Below are 6,000 nucleotides of genomic sequence, written 5' to 3'. Positions count from 1 at the left end.
TTAGGTTTTTATAAGGGAAGAAGACAACAGTAGAATGTTATTTTTGCTGTCAGTCAGTTCTACTAGGCCCATCCTAGGTGCTTTTCCTTCTCAACTTTAGCAGCACCTGGTTGCTTTTGGCTCCACTGTACAGCCCTGGCAAAGTTCCAAATAGGGGTGGGGTGTTACATGGGGCCTGTGTATAAGGAGAGATGGGATCAGGGGTCTCTGGGTCTCGAGGCCCTTTCTCAGGTAGAAGGGCCTTGCTTGTCATACAGATTCACCCACAAACAGAGTTAGAAGAGGAAGATGTCACAGTATAATTCATAGTACTATTTTGCCACACAGAGAACTTGGGTTGGGAATAGGTTTCAGACAATCCATTTGGGACAGCTGAATGTTGTATTGGAGGTTGTCCCAAAATTCACTGAAATTCTAGTCACAAATTTACATGTCTCTGTGTGTATAATGTGTACATATATGCATCTGTTATGTCTTGTGTCTAGAGGTCCGCCCACAGCCTCATGCAGTCAAAGATGGGGCTTCTTGGAGGTGGCTGGATATAGGGTGTATGCTACTGGGATCAAGGGTGTGATGCTAGGACTGATTCTTGGTGTGATGCTAGGATTATGGTTGCTCCACCTTGGGTGTGAGTGCTATCTGCCCTGAGGATGAGTAGTCTACATAAGATATAAGGGACAGAAAGAGGGTTGCTGCTCTTCACTTGGAGCTTGCTGCTTGCTGTCTTTCGCCTTCTGCCTGCCATGAACTGTTTCTCCTCAGAGATTTCTCCCTGCCTTGGAGCCAGCCCATTATGAACTGAAACCTCTACAAACTGTCAGCCAAATGAACCTTTCCTCCATTAACTTTGAGTACTTTGTCTCAGCAATGAGAAAAGTAACCAAGACAGAATATTTTTTCCAAATTGAACTAAAAAGTGTCTTATGGAAGTGTACATTGAAAGCTTCATTTTGACCCCAAACTTGTTCTCTTATCCTCCCCTAGCTAATAGTCATTTCTCCAAGTTTCTTACATAGTCTTATACCATACTTCTATGCCAGTGCAAGCAAATGTAAATTAACATGAATCATTATGTCACAAGAATGATCATGTTTTAGACACTATTCTGCATTTTAATTTTTCATTTAATGTATCATGGAACTTTTTTATATAGACAGTTGAAACACACCCCCATGTAAATAAACTATGAGTGTAGCCTATAACCTCTGCAGGGGCCTGGTGACTTCAGAGGAAAATGCTGGGGGCTTGTATTGAATTAAAAATAAGGTTACATAAAAATGTAATATGGATAGCAATCTAAATTTTGTATGATTTTGGGAACCTGTCAAGGACAAAAAATTGTAAAAGAAAGATCAATTTCTTAATGGAGAAATAAATAGTCACTTATCTGTCATTCATCAAACATTCACCAAGACATACATTGTTCAAGTTCTGGCTGGGGGCTTCATAGAGGACAAACCAAGAAGACAGATTGGGGTCTTTAAGTATTCTGTCCCTTTTCCCAGTGGCCCCCTCAGGAGGCAATTTTAACAACTACTCTGTCCACTGCCACAGCTGACAAGTAGAGCTACCTTCTCAACATTCTGACCCACTTCCCTTTCACCTGCTTAAATTCCTTCAGTGGTTCCCACTGTTCTAGGGGTCACATCCACCCCTTTTGCCAGGATGCCACCGCACTTGATATGCCTCATCCCTTGGCATGCTCCATCCCACCATAGGATATCAGTGTGGATCAAAACCCAGCTCTGCCTATGCGACTTTGAGACCTTCCTGGCCAGACCTCTCATTCTGGAAGGGGTATTATTCCCCTTTATTACCCTTCCCTGCTTGTTACTGTGCCATCTTTAAAGAATCTTTCATATATTCGTTTCCCCCACCCCCATCCCAGCTGGATCGGAGGTTAAGCATACATGTCTGTAATTGCTTGCCATTAGTTAGGGGGAATTAGTGCATCCTAGGCTAAGGAAGGGAGGACCAGGCTTTCAAGTCCCAGCTGTGGCTCCGTCCCTAAGAATGATCAATCATCTGTACGAGGGGCAACATGAGAACTTTTTATTCTGGGGATAGTGAGGACAACAGAATCCCCATGTAATATACTCTGCAAAGGACCCTTAAGTAGATGGAAGTGTGCTTCTTTCCTCCTCCATGGACTGAATATCACACCTTCCTGAGCCCTGGATATTGAGCTTGAAATGAGGACAGCTGCTAGTCATGAGTGAGTTGTTTCGTTCAGGGCAACTGGAACTTAATGTTGAGGTACGGATTGCTCAGGCATTAAGCCTCTGTCAGGCATCACCTTGTTGCCCTGACCTCCAAGTGTAACGCCCCTCTCTTGCATGGTCTGAAGAAGGCCCGAACCTGTCCTCTGCACCCAGAGCTTCTAGCTCTAGGGCCAGCCGACCAGACTGAGCATGCTCGAGGCCAGCCCGTGCTGTTGAGGGCCAGACATCTGGTCTTACAGAGTGCGCCCTCCGCAGGCCAGCGGGCAGGCGTCTTTGGCCTTGGGGCAGCTGCCTATTCTGAGAAGGTCTCTGTAGCGGACTGGGTGGAAAAGGGATAGAGGTGAGGAGAGCAGAACGGCGCCTCCCAGCCAGTCGCACAGCCTCCCCGCGGTGCGCAGGGCTGAGGGCGCTGAGCCAGCGCCAGGCGGGCGCGCTCTCCAGGCCGCGAGGGCGCGCTGTGAGACGCGGGGTCTGGCCGTGTCCCGAGAAGGAAGGAGAGAAGCAAGGGCGCCAGAGGTGAGCACAGCCCTGGCAGCGCGAGCCAGGACGTCAGCACAGGCTCTACGTGCTTCCTTTTTGGCAGTGGTGGTGGCGAATTGCCTTAAGTGATTCCCAATCTGGCCTCTTGGTGCCTTTCCCTGGGGCTGCCCGGAGGAGGCCAGGGCCCGGCAGCTGTTGCACGAGAGGGGGCAGCTGCGGAGTTCTGTAACCATAGCAACAGCATCAGCACCACGGCGGCAGCAGCCGCGGTGGCGGCTGCGGCGAGGGCAGCATCCTCTCGCTCCTCCTCCAGGCAGCAGTGCTGTGGAGACCTAAGATTCGGCTCGCAGGTGCCGTGCGCGACCTCCTCCTTGGTCCGCCCACCGCCGCTGCAAGTGTTGGCTGCGGGAGGAGAAAGGAACAGTGTGAGGGACCCAGAGCCAGAGCCGGGCCCTGAGAGGTGAGAGAGGGGAGCCCTGCAGTGGGAGACAGGTAGGTGAGAGCGCTCGGGATCGGCAGCTGCAAAACTCTTTCCTCTGTGGCAGTGACGTTTCTGCAAGCGCGGTTGCTAGTTGGATGGCTTTCTGCTACTGAACAGGGATTCTGCCGCGAAATCTGGTTCATTGCTCTCTGTTTGCCCATCTCTCTGCCCTCCGGTGTTGCCCCCACAGGGACAATTCTTGAGAGGGCACGAAGCATCGATGTGGGTGGGGAGATGCCGGGTTAATAAAGTGGTCCCCACACAAGTCCCACTTGGAGGCTAGGGGGAACACCTACAGATCCTGTCGATTCAGATGCTTTGATCCAGTGAACCCAGGACAGTCTCCCAGGAGGCGGTGCTGGGGTAGAAAGGGCAGTGGCAGCCTTTCTCTGTGGTCCAGTCTGACCAGGAGACCTTTTTTTCCCGTGCCTTGGCTGGGGCACAGGTTGTGTGTGTGAGTGTGAGTGTGTTTGTGTGTGTGTGTGTGTGTGTGTGTGTGTGTGTGTACTGCAGCTCAGCTATGACAGGGAAAAGGACCAGAGTGCAAACTGGCTCTTGATCTGTAAAGCCAGCTTCAAATTCAGCCAGCAAAGGGAATATTTAGACAAGGGAAATAGTATTTCCTACCAGCTTGGGCCCTGGGGGTGTCCCTGGAGTTTATCATGCTATTGTCAGTGGCTGTTGGGGATGGGGTGGGAACTGGAATCAAACTGCAAGCTAGCACTCAAGGCTTCCGTCTTCTCTTTCACTCACTTCTTTTCTAGCTTCTTCTCCACTGCATGGAGCAGTGACATCCTTTGCCCCTGGCCATTGGCAAAGTATCCCACTTTCCAGGCATTTAGGGCAGCTCACTTCAGTTCACTATGTGAACTACGGGGGCATTGTTTTCCATCAGGCTCTGATGCTCTTGATGCTAAGTAGTATTTCCCAGCCCAGCGTCCACACTGCATCTGCAGGTCAGAGAGGGGTTCAGAGGTTTGGATGTGATTATCACCTAGCTCAGTGGGAAGCAGAGCTGTATAATAGAAAGGAAGTATAGTCAGGTGAGTAATATGGGTCTGAAAGCTCTTGCATATAGGTAAGTAGGTCTCTGGGCAATTTCCAGAACGGGCAGCCCTTGACTTTGAAAGGGCTCTCCCTTTATATCCAGGCCCCAGGGGATGGTGGTGAGTCCTAGTTAAAAGGCTATGTTCTTTAATTGGGTTTTTAATTTATGGTGTAGTTATGTGACCCGAAGGGTAATGATTTGGCCAGCATTTCATCTGGGGATTTGTGTCATAATGAGGATGATATTACCATAATCTAGGCAGGTGGTTAGGTGTAAGGAAAAGAGGACAAGTTCTAGGAGTCAGAGACACTGACTGAACTTTGATTTCATCACACATCTGCTGTGTGACCTTGAATTGTCCCACCTTGCTGAGGTTTCAGATTTCTTTCTCTCATCTGTAGAATGGGACACTAACAAGTCTCAGAGTTTATTAGGTTCTTACAGTCATCAAATGGGATAGTGGAAAGGATGGAGGGCAATGGCTTTTTAAAAACCAATGTTCTATGCAAATAAAAGAAATTATTGTTATGTTGTAAAGAAACTTCATTTCTTGGATCAGCAAATCATTAAACAGCCAGCAGCTATGAAAAGGAAGTAGAAATTTTAGTGACACACAGCTGAAACACAGTAATTCAGTGATCAGGACAATATAAAGTGGCCTTTAGCAGGGGACAATGATGCATGTTACCCTGTTTGCTTATGAGAGCTGAAGGTCAAGAACTTTGCCTTTGAATGCAGTAATTGTCTACTCGGAAACAGTGAGTTCTGCTCATTTCAGGGTGGAATCGAGCATTTGGTAGTGGACACGGAGATTGACACACAGTAGGGCTGCTTTTTTGTGCTGATTAGACGTATACCCTGAGCATGCTGTGGGCTCCTCTAGAGCTGCCTTACCTTTGTCCATTTCTGTGCTATAATCTAGTGTTTACCAAATGTTTGCTCAGTTTGATGAAATTGACTGTGTGCTTACAGCTTGAGTTCCTTGGTGAGGGAATTGAAATTTCTGGAGGACCCAGAACTGTGCTGTATTATTCTCTGGTCTTTTATATCCCTACTGTTGCTCATGGTGGCCTCTCTGCAGAGGTGGATATTTCTCACTTCTTTCTTCACTTAGTGAGGCAGTTCAAAATCTCCTTCCCAGGTTCTCTCTCTTGCGCTTTCACAAGGCTTTGGGGTCTGCTTTGGGACAATCTGCACTGTGTCACTGTGTACACCCTGAGCCCTCTTTAGACACAGTCCTTCCTTAGGCCAGGGACCTCTACCTGTTCCATCTTGGCTGTGGCCCGGGACCTGGTGCAGTCCCTGTCATACTCAATACTGCTAGATGAGTGAGAAGGCCTTACCTGCAATCTCACCATCTGTGCAGAGAGAACATCACAAAGCCCAACCCTGATTTCTTCCTCGCTTTCAAGGAGTGTGGGAAACCTGGTGTTTGTGGGGTTGCTATGCGTCATTTAGGGTCAGTTCATTGAAGCACAAAGGAATACAGAAACACATACTTTGCTTCAAAATGCTGTTTGTTGAAGCGAGCACTTTCAGATAGCTGTAATCTGGTGCTGAACAGGTTTCATTTAGCATTTGTTGAGAGCCTCTGATGGAGTGTTTCAATTTACTAATTGATTTTATTAATACAAGTTTGAAGTACCTGATGTTTATATTCAACTTAAAGAGTAGATGCATGTACTTAACATAAATTGATTCTTTTAAATTTCTTTCTCTGCATCTGTAGATGCACTTCCCCATTTTTATTATTTTTGCTGTTATTTTTT

The 6,000-nt window shown here is 47.6% G+C and overlaps 1 protein-coding gene across 2 annotated transcripts in view; it reads left to right on the top strand.

Moving 5' to 3' along the window:
• The first annotated feature begins 2,959 nt into the window (after nucleotides 1-2,959).
• Fam135b (family with sequence similarity 135, member B) overlaps nucleotides 2,960-6,000 on the top strand; it is a 298,271-nt gene continuing 295,230 nt past the window's right edge. The window contains exon 1 of one of the 2 annotated variants that reach the window (XM_005398048.2): nucleotides 2,960-3,162. The gene's annotated coding sequence lies outside the window, so the exon portion shown is untranslated. Of the gene's footprint in view, nucleotides 3,195-6,000 lie in introns of both variants that reach the window. The other variant, XM_005398047.2, reaches the window with a different exon arrangement.

This window comes from Chinchilla lanigera, unplaced genomic scaffold (assembly GCF_000276665.1).
Source record: "Chinchilla lanigera isolate Chin_1 unplaced genomic scaffold, ChiLan1.0 scaffold00060, whole genome shotgun sequence".
NCBI classification, from domain to species: domain Eukaryota; kingdom Metazoa; phylum Chordata; class Mammalia; order Rodentia; family Chinchillidae; genus Chinchilla; species Chinchilla lanigera.
Note: the sequence above shows the minus strand (reverse complement) of the source record. Positions and strands in the feature narration are given on the sequence as shown.